The sequence below is a fragment of the Struthio camelus genome, chromosome 8 (assembly GCF_040807025.1).
Source record: "Struthio camelus isolate bStrCam1 chromosome 8, bStrCam1.hap1, whole genome shotgun sequence".
In the NCBI taxonomy this organism is placed as follows: domain Eukaryota; kingdom Metazoa; phylum Chordata; class Aves; order Struthioniformes; family Struthionidae; genus Struthio; species Struthio camelus.
In genome coordinates this window covers 33,692,740-33,710,950 of record NC_090949.1, presented here as the reverse complement: position 1 = coordinate 33,710,950, position 18,211 = coordinate 33,692,740, and the positions used below count along the sequence as shown (strand labels likewise).

Sequence of the window (18,211 nt, the reverse complement as noted above, 5' to 3'; positions counted from 1 at the left end):
AGAAAACCTTCCTCTGGGGAGAGTTTTTTGGCCTGGTCACTGTGGCAATGGGGTGAGGATTTCTGGAGCCCTCCGTAGTTGCTGCTTTGGTTACTGTTAAAGAAATGGGAAATTTTGGCCCTGGTTCACTCAGAGTCACCAGCACTGCTGAGAAGGGAAAGTGCAGGGTGTGGAGGCCACCGCTCCTTCATAAGAAAATCCACCAGGAATATGGGGAACGTTGTCGTCTCCGGGTTACCCTGGGGGTTTGCAAGCATACGATTGGTAGCACGTCAGTGTTTTCAAGCTCACTGCTTCAATAATATCCTTGGGAAAGCTGGCTGGGAAATATTTGGCAGCTTGTATAACCCCAATTTTTATGCAGGCAAAGCGAATCGTGTTTCCCACTGATGCGTGGAGCAGGGTTCCCGCACCCGCGCCGAGCCGCCCCGGCTCCTGCGCCGGGAGAAGTGGGAGGCTGCTGTGAACCAGCGATGTCTTTTAAAAATACATAAAGAGGCCCAAAGTGTGTCCCCCACAGGCTAGTGCTGGTTTTCCCCCGTTTTTAAGCTAGTAGCCGAGGTAGTGGGTGGGAGACCTTCGGCGCCCAGGCGGGCCTCTGCGGGAAGGCGGCGGCGGCTGCCTGCAGCGGTGCCGTGCCGCCTGTAGACGCCCGCAGCAGGGCTCCCGCGAGCGGCGGAGCGGCCGGGGAGCGGGACACCGAGCGGCTGCCAGACAAGGCAAGCTGTGCTGTAGCGCCGAGCGAGCGAGGCAGCGATGCCGGCGCTCTCCAAAGCAGAAGGCTTTATATAAATAATACATTCTGGTAATTTACCAGTTTGCGGCGTGGATGGAAATATAGAGGATTTTCTTTTTGTGGGAAGGGAGCTGAAAAAAAAGACGAGCTGATGCCGAACGGGGTTCTGTCCTCTTGCTGCGTGCTCGGCTTTGTCCAGAGAGTGGAAAAGGGCCCAGGAGGACAAATCACCTCTGGATCCCACCTCGGACAAGTCTGCCTTCAAGCCCACCAACCCTCCCTGTAGGAAAGCATCGCCGAAGCGGACGAGGCCCCTTTGCAGAGGCAGCTGCGGAGCGTCGCTCTCGCAGCCCGGTTGCACCATCGTTCCCAGCGGGCTGCAGCGTGCTCTGGCTCCCCGGGGCCCGGCCGTCCGCCCCAGCTGGACGTTCCCCCCGCGCCACCCGTCCTGGCGTCTCCTTGCTTGGCGCCGGCGAAGCTGCTGGGCTGGGCAGGACGCGGGGGCAAGCCACCTTCATTCCCGGCAATGGAAACTCGGGCAGTTGCACCTGATAAAGAAAATATTTGTTACGATTTTCCAGTAAGTTGTAGCTATACAACCGAGCGCTGACATTTGACAGCTGAGCCGTTTTGGTTTGGGTCGCTTCAGAGCTGGGAAGGCGCAGTTTGGAGAACGTGTTGGTTCTGGGAAGGCGCAGTTTGGAGACTTGTGCAGCTGTTGAAGGAATAATACCGTATCATGGCGAATATTTTGCAGGCAGGCCCATTGCATGCCCAGAAAGTGTTTTGCAGACTGTGCCGCACAGGAAGTTGCCATTCAGTAGCATGGATTATTTATTTTGTTTAGTTTATTCGGTTTATTAAACATGTTTTATTTAGAGCGCGCTTTCTAGAGAACCATCTGCATACGTGTTCTTCAGGAACAGGCACAGGACTGCGCGTGCCTTTGGAAATGCGGGATCGCCCTTCGCCCGTGTTGCACCGTGTTGCGTCCCAGAAGCACCCTGGAGGAGATCAAGGTGGGCAGCATCCTCTCGGTTCCCCCTCCGTTAGGGGGAGACACGGGAGCGGGATCCTGTGCAACAAGCACAGGATTTGTAGGAACCGCTGTGTGTTATCCCATGGGAATACCCTGGACTTGGCCAGCTATGGGGAAACGGAGAAGGGAGATGACGGGTTGGTTTGGAGGAAATAGATGTTCCTCAGTGGCCAAATTCTCAACCTTTCTGGAGCAACTGCTCAGCCCAAGAGCTGGAATAGGCAGCTTCGCCGCCGCTCGCCGAGGGCTAGCGCTGCGCTCGACTCACTGCTGCGGTGTCGGACGAACCCTCGTCGTGGCTGCACACACCTTCCCCTGTCGCAGCCCTTTTCCATCTCCCCTTCGGTGCCTGATATGTAATGACTCACTATAGCCATCATCCTTTTAAGCATAAGCATGGAGGGAGCTGGCTAGTAACCCTGTGTCATAAAAAAGTGTGAATTTGTGCGTGGTGCGTGAATTCTTGCACCATCTGTTCTCTTTCCTGCCGTGCAAAGGGAGATTTTTTTTCTCCTTTGCTCAGTTACAGACAGGTACGTGCATTACTGATGTCTGTAGGACATAGTACAGATTGCACAGATTTTTTGACTGGAACGTATCAATATATAGTCACAGGCATCTCAGTGCAGCGTAGATAGAAATCTATTATGGTAATAAATACCTTCCTGCCTTTATCTCCTCTTGTCATCCTATTAATTAAATTGAAATTCCTGAGATTTATTTGATTTTGTATTTTTTTTCTATTGTGAAACCCATGCAGAAGGAATTATGTGCACAATGGTGTGGCCAGCCAGAAGGCAGAGCTACACAAAAATAAATTGCTGCTGGGTAGGTTTTGTCCTGGGAGTTTGCAGAGCAGCCGGTGGTCCAGGAAAGCCTGCTCAGAAGAGCCATTTCACATGATTATTAATGCTCTAGAATCTGAAATCAAACACTGTCCATGTCCGCACTCCCGGTGCTTTGACACTAAGCTGCACATGCGCCTCTGCGGCGGCAGCGCTGGGACCACGCGGCGCTTCCCAAATTGCCCCTTTCCGGGCAATTCTGCTGCGCTGTCCTGCAGCGTTGTACACTGCTGCTCCCAGCAGCTAACCTGAACAAACCTTAAGCGCTCGCGAGTTAAATGGGCTAATGCATCGACACTTTGACAGCTTTATTTTAAAAATTTCATGGCTTCCAATTGCATGGCTTTTTCAGTTTCGAGCAGGAGCCCAAATGCTGTTTTTTTATGCAATCATTGATCGAATCGAGATGTAAATGAGGCCCTAAAATACATATACAATGTGGGAAAAAAATTAAATGCACAAGTGGAAACCTTTCAAATTGCAGAATTTTGTAGCTCAGGCTATCATAATTTATCAAGGTCGGCTGTAAATTTTATATGGCAGCGTAATGCACAGTTTTCACATCTTGGCATCTCAAATAATTTTAATTAAGCAGTAGATTTACAACTTGTTCCGCCAGTAATACAATCTGCTCAAATTGCGCACATTTTCTGTAGTTTTCTTTTACTACTGTATTCATTTAGCTCAGCAGAATTATATAACTCATTAAAATGGAAGTATTTTTTAATTCAAACTGTAAATGAAAAACAATGATCTAATGCAAAATGATGCTTGCAGAAAAGAAGTAAGATCAATTGCAACTATATAGGTATTTAAAACTTAGTTTTTAAACTAAAAGCAATTATTTTTACGGATGAATCTTGGCACAGTCTTGCATGTTTTCATGTGTTAAGATGCCAAAAGCCTGAGAGAATAGGATCGGATTCAACAACTTATTCAAACGTGCCTAACTTTAACCATGTAATTAGCCCTCACTGAATTCATTGGGTTTCTTATTTGCTTAAGCACTCTGGTGAACTGAGATCATCTTTTAGCTCTGCTACTAAGCCGGGGACTTGGACATCCCGCACGGCTTGTTCTGCCGGTTTGTGCGCCGCGATTGCTTTAGGTGGACAAAGCAAGAAGAGTACGGGTACGGTAAGCGAAGTAACGTGGTCAAGCCAAGCAAACACGGGTTTATCCTTCTTTATGAGACCCTGGTGATGTCCTCAAAACTCAGGGAACTTGGTTTTGCTGGGGGAAGGAGAACCATATATGTTACATATCTCTCCATAGTTGTACGTATAGATAGGTACGCACACATGTACGAGCCCCAGTGTTTTCAGATGGCGCTTGCCCAGGGATCTGGGTAGCTCACACCGAAACGCGTGCCTGCAGTGGTGTCTGAGGTTACCATGCTGATGCCTAGCGGTACAGGCAGTAATGAAGGGCGCGCGCTTTAATTACCGATGCATATAGCGCTACTAGTGCCCAGTTCTTGCTGGGTCCCGTACCACCGCTTCGTGCAGGCACCTGCGGGTCGTTTCTTCGCCCAAGGGTTTGTCCTGGGCTTCTCCCCAGGTCGTCCTCTCCCCAGGTCAGGGCTGACAACCAAGCGCTGTTAGGATAAGGAGCGCGCAGAGCACGTAACATCGTTTGAGCTCGTCTCGTGACATGCCGGCGCAGCGTTAAACACCAATTACCACATTTCAAGTGACAAATCTGGAGGGAAAAAAAGATGAACATTTAATAAATTTATTATGAAGGCAAATGACTCGTGCATAAATCAAACCACTTCGTTAAGGGAGAAACTCAGTCAGCTAAACGCAGAGGTGACAAAGGTTAACTCCGCAGCCGTGACACTAACGCTGGTGTCACTTCTGACGGGATCTCGCGGTGCGCCGTGACTGCAGCCCTGCCTGATATTGCTCTCCCAAAGCCTTATGGCAGGCGTGGCATTTCTTCGAGTCACCTTTCAGTGCTTCAGAAGCACTCTAAGTGCTTGAAGAAGTTTTTGGCGCATGCTTTTGACAGCGGTCAGAGTACTGCCGTTCCTTTTCCCCGCGCGCGTCTCGCGCGAGGCCCTCGCTTCCCGCGCTCTCCGTACCGGCGCTCGGGAACTGCTTCCCTGCTCTGCAGCCTTCCGGATCTCTCCTTAATAACATATCTGTTTCCGCTGATATCCTTCCGGTGCTGTAAAAGCGCTCCTTTTATCCGAAGGGTTATCCCGTGGCGTTTTCTTCTACTCCATGACCGATTTGTGCTCGCCTAGCCCGCAGCCGCGGTCGCTGCAGGGCGCACGGGAAAAGCGCTTGGCAGGACCCGTTTCCCGGTGGGGGGACCCTGGGGCCACCTCATGGCCACCTCCCTCGGCCGGGAGGCTTTGGTGGCACTGGGCGGCTCTTCCTCCAGGTGAGCAATGCGCGTTTTGGCCTCTTTGGCGAGCTGATGGGTGCCGCCGGGTGTGCTCCGCGGCGGCTGCCGCCCAGGCAGAGACTGAGGGCTGCTCTTGGCGATGGGTGAGCCCGCTCGGTGCTTGTCAGCTTGTTTGCAAATGCCCCGTTGTTGTTTCGAGCGCCGCCCTCCCGTGCTTTGAGAGTACATGAATGATGGTTGCGATGACGGGACGTGTTATGGCTGCAGTGAATATTTAAAAAAAAAAAAAAAACAGAATAAAAACAAGAAGGTTTTGGCTGCACAAAGGCAAAGGGTGATTATTTTTTGGTGCCTTTGGAGCTTTCAGAATTGAGGAAGATGTGGTGAAGATTTTCAATAACCCTGATCAATAATTTACACGTCCTTCTAACCCCGTACGGTTCGGCTCTATGCGACGTCCCGATGCGCAGAGCAACTCTGTCCGCACGGCCTCGTACCTTTAGCAGAAGCAGGGCCGGCAGAGAAAGGCAGCTCGAACGCCACCCGCCATATGTTGTTTCCGGTGCTTTAGATCGGCGGGCGGGCGCGTGGGTCTCCCAGCGCAGCCCGGAGGCCAGGGCCTGTGGCACTGCAGCTGCTGTGCTTTTATCTCCCTCCTCCTTTCCCCCTCTCTGCTGTCGAAATCTGGAGCCAGGACGCTCAGGCTGCCGGTGCTGCGATATGGCTTTGGAGAGCAGCTCCGCTGTGGGGATGGAGTTGCCGTTGCCCGTTCTCCTCTGAGTGAGACCCGCCACCAGTGCCGCGGGGTGGGGAGCACCGCAGCCGGGTGGGATTTCAGGCTCTGCTGGCCTCCAGGTTTGGCTGCTTTTGTTTTCATTCGGAGAGCAGAAGGCGCTCCGTTTCCCGGAGTTTGCATGGGTCACAGGGTGCTGCAGCTTTTAAACAGCGGTATTGCAAGGCAGTGCCCGAGATCGGCATTCGGAAGAGGTAGTGGAAGTGTGTCATCACACTGTTAAGTCATATTTTTATAAAACTGTAGGCATCCAGAATATAAGTCTTTTAATGTCTCATTCATGCTGACAGTAACACCGAGATGTATTTTATTTGATGCCCAAGAGACACCCTCTAGCATTTTCAGCGACAACAGAAACCTCCTTGTATTCCAGACGCTGCACGGGAAGCGTTGGTGGCTTTATTTGAAATAACGGCGTTGAGAATTTGTGACTCGTGTTCCCACAGCGCCTATCCTGGATGAAAGTCAATGCCGTATGAAGGCAATGGCGCCGTCATTCTGGTCGTATTTCCAATGATTAAATAAGGCCTAAGTGAGGCATAAGTGTCTTCTAGTCCAAGCCGCAGGGATGATTTGATCCATGAATCCGGAGAGGGGAGAGGCATCGGGTATGATCGTGGCTCCACAGTGGTCGCTGTCCTCTTCTCTAGTGATGGAGAGAGGACATCACCCATTACAAGTCATAATAACAGTAAGAAATAAAGATAATTGCATGTTAAGTGTATTTTATTCATCTGACAGACATAATTTGTTCTATTTTTTGGTACAGCAACGAAGCCTCGGGCCTAGATGACCTTGTTGTCAATCGTGGCTGTTTCATTTTGCTAAGAATTAAAGGGAGGCACATTTATTTTTATATGAGCATTTTGAGGGCTCTGTATTAGCTGTATAAGAAGTAGCAAGCTTCTGCCGTTACACTAAACGTAAGACCTGCTATGTGTTAAAATAAAGTTGAAGTCTGTAGTAAATAGGCACGTGGCAGAAATTACCCTCATATTCTGAGAGAGCCACTGATACCATGCAGAAAATAAGTCTATTTAGAGATCGTTCCGCTGATATTTTTCTCTGCTGCATCTTTTTTTGGAGGAAAGCAAGCCCACGGTTGCTGAGGAGTTCATTTTCTCCTGCTGCTGCTTGTTTCATTGAAGTCATCATAATCCGCCGTTCATGACATCACCGTTACTTGCTGGAGAGATAATTATGATTTCACAAACTGAAGATTATGACCTTCAAATGAGGAAGGCACAGCGGGGAGGACAGACTCCGAAGCGGCAGCCATCAGATATTTGTGAAATATTTGTGAAAATGTCCTTGCAGCTTAAAAAAATGAGGGAGATAGGGCAGGAGGGAAACATCCAAAAAATATTATCAGCAGAATGATTTGCCAGCCAGATTTTTTTTTCCAGAGTTTTCCATTTGGTGCCTATGATTCTCTAACCTGTCTCATTTAGCCTTAATGAACACTAGACTTTTTTTTAACATGCCATATGTGCTGTGGTCCTTAAGAAAAAAAAAAATCCAAATAACTTGTTTTTTATGATCCGACTGTAATCATAATTTACATTTTGCACAGTTTGATGCCCATCTGCAATGTCTTTACTCTCAAAAAAGGTAATAAGACAGGGAAGAAAAAAACATATAAACATGTTGAACGACTATCGCAAGAAACCTGGGAAGTTTGTGGGGGGGAGAGGTTAGAAGAAAATCATTTTTGTCCCTGTGTCAATAAACAAATCTGAAAACAGATTGAATCCCTCTCTCCATGGCGGGTCAGAGGTCCAGCTCCCAGAGCAGAAACGCTTCCGGGAGAAGAGAGCCCCCGGCACTCACCAGCCTGTCTCTGGAGAGTCTCTTGCTCTTGAAACCTTGCACATGAATTTCCCCCAAATCAGTTGTGCCTCTGCACAGGTGAGGAGCAGGCACATTTCACTAAACTGAGCCCTGCCGCTCGGCGTGAAATTCAGCGACAACTTCTCCGTAGGGGGGATGCCGACTGCATTAGTGTTTGCGGTTATGGGACAAGGTGTTTAGTGACCACAATCCCTCCCCTGTCCCGAGCTGCTTCGGAATATTTCATTATGAAGAGGCGAAAGGTCTTTAACGGCCATTTCTTTCTTTTCCGTCTTCCGTGTCATTAGAAAAGTTGGAATCACGTATTTTTTATTGGGTGCCTGGCAGGAGGAGGAGGAAAGGTGGAAAACCCCACCACAAAAGGGAGATCCCAGCCGGATAGCTCTGGGAGCACGTTTCCGCTGCATAACTTTCTGCCTAGTCAGGTCTAAGACAGCAGCCAACTCGGCGTTGACGGACAATGAGCTTGGTTGCGTCCTCTTGTTCTGCCTCATGCTGCGTGGGGTCCTGTTCCCCACGACTGCAGCAAACGATGAAGGTTCGTTATATTTAGAAAACAATCACGTTTTCCAAAGAAAGCTCCAAACGTAATAATCCAAATAAGGCAATTAGTCACGTCAAGCCGTTGAGGGGTGCTGATAGGTGGCACCTCTGCAGAACCGCAGGCAGGTGGTCAGAGCAGGGGCCACGTTCATGGCACACCTCTTGCTCTTCCTCGTTATCACCTCTAAGCAGCTACTTTTATACTTTAGTAGCTTGAGTCAGAAAATGCCATGTATCCCTTGTTCGGAAATGTGATTTTTGTAGGTGGCTCTGAGACCAAGCGAGGAAAGTACTCGTGGTGTAAACACCTATGGGGGATATTAGAGAGTGATCACAGCTAATCTGTCTTTAAGCTGGGCCATTTGAATATTGGAGCCTGAGATACTCAGAGTGCTGTCAGGAGGACTGTTGGAGAGGCAGAGGAAGAAAACTGACTCCGGGAGTTAAATGTATCCAATTTGCAGTCAAAACTGCAAATCCGATCCAAATTCACCAGTCCCACTTGAATCTGCAACTAACTACTTGTGATCAAGATACAGACTAATAACTATTTGTATAAAATATTTAGTGACTCATTTCTCATCACAGATGCTTTTGGGAACACTGAAAGCTGCTTGCAGAGAATTGAAAAATTAAAAAAAAAATAGGGAAATTATTGAATACATTATTCACTGCACATGATTTGTCCAGCTTTAGGAAATGCAATGTTAAACCGCAAGATAGGACCCTGCAGTGCATTTGGAGTGGTTTTACCACACTGGTAGAGAATGAAGTAGCAGCAGTGCTATGCTGGATACCACAGGAATGACTGTATATACATATATATATATATATATATATATATATATATATATAGCAAAACAGAATTCATTTAAAATTGAGGCTTGAAAACTTTGTGGTTTTGAGCCCTTTAGCTTCCTGAGCGTTCCTCCTGTGATTGGCACTGCACAGAGCAATGGAGGATGAACGTTTTTCCAGTTAATGAATAAAAAAACTCATTTCACTCCTTTAATTTTGCTTTTGCTAAACTTGGCTCGGTGGCAATGAGCTGAAAAAAACAGCAGAATAAATAAATAGGGGCAAAGACGTGGAGGAGCTCAATTATCATTTTCCCTTATTGAAAGTGCCTTTTAACAACTACATCTTCTGACTGACAGCTTATTAATACTAATTACCTTAGATATATGCAACATAACTAATGCAGTGGTACTTTCAATTATCTTCTCTTGTCTTCATTCTTCCCTCCGCTCTCCCGCCCGCCCTTTTCACGCCCTGTGGCTGCTGCCTTGGGCTACAGCGTAAGAGCGGAGCGTGAGGATCTGCTTGTCCGGGAGGCTGCTGCGTCCAGCCCTCGGCCGCGCCGCTGGGAAACGCTTCGGGTCGCGGCGGGACTTGCCTCTGAATGGCCCAGCCGGTTCCTGGGATGCTGCGGCCTCGGGGTTTGATTTGGGTATCGATTTTCGTAGCTTTTGCTGAGCACGGTGCAAACCCAGTACCGCTCCCGTGCACTTTGCTGTAGATGTTTTGGTGGGTCGAGATTAAAGCAGCACTGATTTACTCTTTGCTGTTTAAGAGCTATGCAGAATTACTCTGGGCAGTGGCACTGCAAAGTCGCAGTTGCTTCCCCCTTATCCTTATTTGGACCAAAGTCCCCGGTATTGTCTAGGCTTTGTTTTTGTCTAGTGTTTTTTTCGTATCTAATGAACTGTCAATTGCTTATGCAAATTAGAGCAGAAGAGACATTTAAAGGTTATTTATACTGCCTGAAAACATTATGAAATAAATCATTCCAGCTTTCACAGCTCCCCCTATTCAAGTGTCAGCTGGATCGCTAACTTTTTACATGATATTGCTACAATAGTTTATGTGAGAAGAAAAATATTTGTTGATTCCTTTTTGTAAGCTTACTGATAACTACAGTAGCTATGACAGTTGACATGGAAATGAGAGAGGCCTGGCTAGGCTTTTGTGATTTGTAAATGTTTGTAAATGAATGCTATATATCTTTGCAAAGTTCTGGTTAAAGGGCAGGCGGTTACGCTGCAAGGGAAGAGTGAGATGAGTGTTGCTGTGAGTAACAGGTATTTAAAAGCACTCCAAGTGTAAATATTGACTACTCGGTGCTAAAAGTCAGTGGAGAGGCACATTTAGTAATTACTGAGCATTTATACAGAGCTCTCAGGAAGCAATTGTGGCTTGACTGTCGTACTGCATATTTGCTAAATATTTAACTGGAGCCGTGGTCAAACCCAAAATGAAATGGTGGTCTGGTGCTAACCCTGATAAAACAGTAGCACTCCCCTGACATTGCAAGTGCTTTGCTATGCTATTTCCGTATACGGAGAAGTGGAAACCGTTCGTCGTCGCGGCTCGGTCCTCGTTCCCTCGCCGACGCCTGGAGAGCGGGTCCGACGGCAGCGGGGAGCGGAGGGTGTTTTCGTGGGCTGGGGGCATCCCTCCCTTGCCTGAGCTCTCAAACTGAAATGCATTTGTAGGCACAACTGCGTCTTTCCTGTGAGGTGAGATACCTGTTGGACTCGGGAGGAGTTGTGCCTCGGAGAAGAAGGGTTAAAATTGAGGCTCGACTTTTTTTTTTTGAAGCTTGGAACTAAATGCTAATTAAAGTTGAATTTTTCTTAGTCCCTGTTTTTTGAGCCCCGTTAAGCTTTTTGAGTGAGATCCAGAGTGGAAATGCCACACTAAAAAGAGGAATATAGTTCAACGTCGGGGCCCTTGTTAGCTTTCCTTTCGGGTTTTAGCTTCAAAGAGCAAACCTGATGTTTTCGAATCGCAAATTTGCTCTTGTGGAGTATCTGCCATCTTGTGCAATTATACAGCTCTGGATCAAAGTCCAAACCCAAACCCAGGACACAGTGGGTTGAATCCAAGCCCCCGCAGAAAGGGGGAGATATGGCAGGAGGGTCTGGTTGCCAGACCATCTGCAGTGTTGACTCTCTCATTTCTATTTTGCCCTGCAGGCATTTCTGTTGAGTTTGATGGAGTTCAAGGCTCTGTTAATTCACCTGCTTTCTTTCGTCTTTCCAAGTAAATTAACAGTTATTTTAGCAATATCATGGTGAATCTGTAACATTTATTTTGAAAAGGAAAAAGAGCTCAAAAGATTACATAGGTGTCCAGCTGTGATAATATTACCTACCTTATAAAATGCCACAGGTGACTTTGAAGATAAAGCAAATCGAGGATTACATTAACTTCCTTCTGATTTGCTAAAATTATTAATTCAGTATCACCAGCTTTTAAATAGCGCAGGGTTTTTATTTTTTTAAGTATAAATGCATTACTTTTTTTGATATTCATGACTAAGTGCTGCCTTCAAGTCAATAAAACTCATTTTGATTTTATCTGTAGTAGAGGTTTGGTTTTTAACCAGTGTTTTCTTTAGGAGATGAGATTACCGTAGCATGCATTTGCATTCAGCAGAAACATTCAGAAGAGCGGCTAGTGCATAACAGTATTGTTTTGTAATATAGTAGTTTTACCGTTAGGATTCCTAAATGCTTTCCAAACTCTTTGCCTTGCTGTGAATGGCAAATTTGTATTGCGTGTTATTGAGGGCAGTGAAGGTCATGCTCATATTCCAAAAAAAGTCAGTGGCTGAACTGGAAGCGTGATCCCTGTTCCCAAAACATTGTAGTTTAAAACCTTGCTAGTAATTTTAGAAATCTAGTTCCCCCTTTTTCCAAACAGATAATTTTAGTGGGTGATCCTCTTTACATCTAGTGTCAGTGCTCAGAGGTGCCCTGGTTGGCTTTTCTGCATGCAAACACTCTTTGAAAGGGACTTGCTGATTGAATCTGCACCCTTTTAAGGGATTCCATTGCCAGACAAGAGGTCAAGAAGTTTCAGTAGTTTTGTTTCTGCCATTTCAGTGTTGGCTTCTGACTTGTCCCGAGGTCTGCTGTGTGAGCCATTGCAAGGCTGGTCATCAGAGGCCATTGTGATTGCAGTGGTTGCATTGCAGTCCAGAAGAGGATGGCTTGCTCAGAGCTCAGATTTGCCAAACTGGAGTGGATAATGCAAAATTGCTTGTATTGAAATGTGACTCACCTCTCACATGTTCAGCTTGGAATATTTCATTTCTCCAGCGTAGGCATGAGTTTATTGTTTATTAGTTGTTCCTTAATCTACAGGCACTAGAGCAGTGAGTAGAAAGAAAAGGTAGGAAAGGCCTGGAACACCTATTATCCACCACAATATAATGGCACTTGTTGGGATGCTGAGCCTCACCAGTTAGGGAGACTCGCACTGGATAGCTGAGATCTCGTATGAGCAGTTCGCACATCACTTAATAAGTGAGGCAGAAAAGAGAATGAAACATTCTCCCAACAGAGTGAAGAAATAATATTATCTGCTGGGGAAGAATCCTAAAGTGCTTAGACCCCAGAATTAATATATGTAATTGCTTTTCAGTTCTGATTCCTTATGTAGTCAGGCTAGGTTAATCCAGATTTTCAAAGCAAGATGTCAGACATCGTCGTCAATGCCGTAGTTACATACGCGCACATGCTTTTCCTGCCAGTGCTCTGCTGTTGATGTTTCCAACGCAATGAGATCATTGTTTAAATTTCATTGCCTTTTCCGTTAATCAGGAACAATCTGAAATCGTAAGAGCGCTATAGGATTTCTATTAATCAATAACTAACTGAGCTATAAATTTGCTATTAATATGTTGTTCTTCAGTGTGTAGCGAGTGAAAACATGTAGATCATCTGCAATGACTTCATGCAGCTCCCACCAGGCTGGTGGAAGGATTTCCCTGCACTTCAGTGGATGCCCAGGGAGGCCCTGAGATGCTCCCACTGCAGATGCTGAGGGTTGTGAGGAAAGAGGCAAATCTAAAGCCTCCAGCTTGTTGGTGTTTTGTTAGTTTAAGGTTTTCAAAGCAGCCCTAATCCCAGTTAATACTGGCAGTCTTTGACTGTCTTAAGTCTTACGAGTTTTTGAAGATACCTTCCACTGTTATTTCCCTTCAAAGGTATTTGTTGGTAAATTGGATGCACAACTGCATCTTCAGCTAGGAAAGGAAATAATTATGACACTAAAATACTTTAAAGTGGAGTGTGTTGCGTGTCGTAAACTTGGACAGAGACTGCTGAAACCAGCCATATGTGTTTTTCCTAAGCCACTGGTTATCACTTCAATAGCAGCCGCAAGAACAAATAAGCGTCCACGTTTTTGTTCATCTTGCAGTTCAGTGTGATATGTTTGCGTGTACGCACCTTTAGTATCTTCAGCTGTCCCAGTGAGGCCTGGCAGAGGGCATCTGCTAGGGTCCTCACCGCACTGTCTTGCAGCAGGACATGCCAACTGGGAAATTTAATAGCTATAAAACTTGACAACAGTAGGGCTCTGGTAATGAGTTGAACCTGTAATTAGCTGCAGTACCTTTTTGTTTTGTAGAAGTACAGCAGTTGACTTGATGAACTTGCTATGCCACGATTAGGAGCTTATTAGCAAACAAAATTCAAGGTTAACAAACACCTTAAAGGAACGTGTTTTGGAATATTTTACGAAGACTTAAAATCAGAGGAATGAGAGTCAGGAAATGTAAATTTTCTTCCCAGACATGCTACACACTTTCTGTGGGGCTGCGGACAAGGAGGCATCTGGTCCCAGAAAGTCAGCTCACCTCATTTCTCAGGATCTGTGTTCACTTAAGAATTTTAGACCATTTTGTGTCATTAGAAATGGCATTATATCCTCAGTTTATTTTGCCAAGTCAGTAAAATCCACATTATTTTTCTTCTCTGTTGTTTAGTTCGGTGGTTTTAGAAAGCATTCCTTTTGTTATTGTGAGGGGGCTGTTTTTCCTTTGTTCTTGCTCCTTTTTATTTTTTGGTCTCATTGAGGAAATAATAATTCTAACAAAGCTGGCACCAAGTGGTTCCTGGACTGCTCACAGAACAACAGGAGAAACCTTCTGTGAAGCTGTGTACACCAGCAAAAATTGTTTGTAGGAAACATTTGACATTGTTTATATGCTTATTTGAAGATGATGTTTTCTATGGTTATCTCCAGAAATCCCTCTCTCACTCTCTTTATAATGTTGTAATAGGACACAGAGAGGTGTTTTTATTCCTGTCTTGAGAAATATGTTTTAGAAAAAGGTAATGGGCTACTAACAGATGAGAAAGCTGGTTATTGGAGGGAATTAATCTTTGACTTGAGTGAGAATACCTATTCCAAATGACAAGCAATGATATCCATCTGCTTGCTGTTCTCCAGCAACGTAGGCTTATTGTCACATTTTGAGGAAGGAATAAGGAAACATATGATCCACTGCTTTTGTTCATTAGCCTTTTATTGGGAAAACATGCTACTCAGTGATGTTAAAGGTATACAAAAAGACAGTCCTTTGGCTGAAATCGGCATAATCATTGTATCTACAAAGCTGTGTAGAACAGCCCCAAGGACAAGTTTACAGACGAATTAGCTGATGCTTTGCATTACTTGACCATGGGACCATCCTTCTGTTTGCTACTGGAGTGATTCAGCTGGTAACTCCAGGAGATGAGAGGAAATCCTGGGGTACATCCGGAGCTATGTGGATACCGGCTGCTTAGGACGCCAGGCTCACTCATCCCAGTGTCAAGCAGATAAAAGCACCTCGTCTTTCCTAGACCTCCTTTGCCACAAGAGCCACGGGGGCTGCGTGCAGGACAGCCTGGGTGCATGGCGCGGGGCAGCCTGGCTCTTTCAGAGCCAGACTATCAGAGCTGGTGCAGGTGGAGGAAGCATGGCCGGTTCAGTGCTTCCCAGAATATTTCTAGTTTTATCTCCGCTCTCTGTTTGCAGTCTTTGTTTGTGGCAGGTTTCTAGGTAGTAAATTCCATCTGTGTTGTCTCTCTCCATTCTCACGCATATTTATTTTTAATCCACTCTAATGGGCTATTCCACTGGTAAAACCACGTGGGCCGTTGATTTATTTGCAGTTAAACATCTCAGAGTCAGGACATTAAAGCTTTCTAAGCCAACTCCCTTTTCATATGGGAGAACCTTTTGAAATACACTTTAGGTTTATGACACTGGCTTGGCTTAATTTAATTTGCTGTTCATTTAACCGATTATTCAAAATACCAGATGTGGCAGACAATAGCTTCAGCTGAAATGTTACTTCACAAGCTTGCATCATATTAAACGTATCAAAAATGCCCCCATATGGGAAGGTACTGAACCCCCACCTACCTCTGAGAATGATCGGTTTGGCTTTGGAAGGACAGTGAGGCTGAGTAGGAGAAAAGATGTCTCATTCCTTACGTTAACCTTTGTAATAGCTGATGTGAGATTCTACACAAAGCATTGTTGCATGAGATGTAATGTGAACATCTAAAAAGGCTGGCGGCAAAGGATTTATCATGTGTTAAACATTTGTTCTTAATTATTTACTGATGTTAGGCTAAGTGATTCTGGTAGTAGCTTTAGTAGGTACAGTACAGGCGGACAATAAAACAGTGGCAGAAATGTGGAACATCCTCAGTTTGTAAAGAGTGTGCGTCTTTGGGTGGCTGAATCGTTCTTTCTGGAAGGAAGAGCCCTCTGAAGCAAAGGCAGGACAGACTAGCATCATGAAAGCATATGTAGGGTCACAAATACTTGCATGCTATAGGGCCATTTATGCACTAAAAACTTGATCTTCATTAAGGGAGAGACGCTACAGGAGCTGATGTGCCGAGTTGGCATTGGCCATCAGGTAGGAACGGAAGAGATCCAACGGTCCACTGCGTCCTCACCTCATTTTTCACAATGTAGTTACCCTTTGGAACAGGATGACATATTTGGTTAAAACAAGACCAATGGAGACATGATTAATTCCAGCATTGCGACTAATTCAGCAGACAAGAGACTTTGCTTCTTTTGTAGAAGCAAACATCAAGATGCCCATCATCAATGCTTTTCAGGTTTATGGTCTTACTTTCCTACATCACAGGGCAGGACGTATCCAGGGAACTTGTCTGGGCCTTTACTATTAAAGAAAAATTAAAAACTAAACTTTCAGTAATACAAGAACTTGAACTTTGAACTCCCATGTGCAAGTAAAACGTTAATCTGGTCTAAACAGGAGTTGATAAAGTCAGTCTGTCTGCCTTGCCCAGTTAATTTTTAATCATTTCTGCAAAGTAGAAGAGCTGCAGTAGGTGAGGCTAAGAGAAACCTACCTTACCATAGTCCCTAGATCTTGATAGGGAACGGGAAACAGCATTAACTAAGCTTTTATCATCCTTTATAATCTGAATTATATCCCTGTGTTTATTTATCCAAGATTTCTTATGTAGGAGTATTGTCTGAACTTATGTTCAAGGGTAATAGTACGGGAAAAAAATCTTCTTGTGTGCATGTGTTCACAGTATACCTTCAAGCTTTCCTGTTGATGGGAACAGTATTTCCTAGCATAACTAACTGGAGTAACTGTAACCTGGAGTAATGTTGGATTCCGTTTTTTTTTTTTACCAAGGGAGGATTCATACAAGAATTTTGTTTGCCTCATCCTTCTCTAATCCAACCCCACCGTGACTGTCTGTCTAGTGCCCTTTAGCAGTGCTCGTTCTGCCTGGCGACTTGGGAGGTGACAGCTCTGGGCAAACAATTGGCAAAAACGAAAATTAACATAAGTACATTTCTTCATACTTCATGCTTGGAGCTGGGCTAAACTTTGCAGCTATGAATAAAGAGAGCATCAAAATTCCCCTCCCTCAAAGGACAAAGAGCCTGCTGGTATTTGGGATTCGAGGGAATCTGACGATTTGCTATGTGAGTGTGGCCAACCTCAAACATTCAATAATGTGAGCAGGCCCTCAAAAACTGGTGATGTTAATAAATGTTGAAGGTTTCCATTTCAGAGCCTTGAAGGTGTGCTTAGCTAATATTGCCAAGCTTTTCTTTGCAACTGAAAGGCTAGGAAATTACTCCTGGTTAATGAAGGTGAGATGCTAATGTAATCGCCTTATTTCGGGAGTAAGGCTTTTAAATAAACTCCAAGAGATTCATGATAAAAGAGTAGCAGTTGGCAACGTGGAAATGTGATCTTCTGTCATTAAACCATTCATTCTTAATTAGTTTTATTTGCAATATTGACAGCTAATCTCCTCTCTCTATTATAGATGTGTGACTTCCAAGGATTGGCAGAGCAGAGTATCTGAGGACATAATTTGGTCCTTTCCACTTAAGATTTCCAAACGGTCCAGGATTTTTTGGTAAAATTAAGTAATGCAACTTTCTGTAAGATGTATGGGCAAAATTCCAGACCTGACCTGACCTTGATTTCTCCTACTTTTGAGATAACAAAAGAATTACAGCACCAGTGACTAGATGCAGCTCAGTAGCGCAGCTAAAAAAGTGATGGGTGGTGGAATAATTGCATCTGTCTTTCAACATCATCCAATTTTTAAAACAAAAAAAAAAATTATTTCTTTTTTAGTTTCAACAAGGTGACATTTGATGATGTTCTCTAATTCAAGAGAGACTGATTTATGCATGTTTAATCTTCACTAATGATGACTGCAGGGCTAGAAATGAAAATAAGTTCAGTTAATAATATGTGTATATATTATTAACACCTTTACTGATGAAGAGGGTTCTCTTCCTGGTAGACAGATGTGCAAGCAATTTGTGGAGGATCAAAATGACTCAGGGGCTTAGTCAAAACCTCTCTCTGATTTACCAAAATGTAGAGAGCAAGAAGGACAATAAAAATTCTCAGCTGATAACTGTCATTCAAGACTTGTATGAAAACTGTTAATAAATACGATAAACAGCCCAATCCCACATGGTTTCTGGGGCTGTATAAAAATGAAATTATGTGTATTGGTGGTATTGTTTTATCCTGATTGTGGCTGACTTCTCTGCCTGCGATATAGCTCTTAAGAAGGATGCAGTCTTTGAGTATTTGAAGAATTCAGTCTACGTGCTGATAGACAACACTTATTGCAAATATTAATGTGTTTGGTCTAATCGTTCCACTATTTTTTGTGTAATTTGCTCAGTCAGGGAGTTGGAATTCCCTCCTAGCTGTTACAGATTCAAGCATTTAT

General features: G+C 44.9%; 1 protein-coding gene across 24 annotated transcripts in view; it reads left to right on the top strand.

Annotated features, from left to right (window-relative positions):
* DAB1 (DAB adaptor protein 1) overlaps positions 1-18,211 on the top strand; it is a 507,009-nt gene that overhangs the window by 276,721 nt on the left and 212,077 nt on the right. Inside the window, exon 1 of one of the 24 annotated variants that reach the window (XM_009683310.2) lies at positions 1,446-1,755. The exons of the other annotated variants lie outside the window; for them this stretch is intronic. The gene's annotated coding sequence lies outside the window, so the exon portion shown is untranslated. Of the gene's footprint in view, positions 1-1,445; positions 1,756-18,211 lie in introns of those variants that run through there. 24 annotated transcript variants of the gene reach the window in all.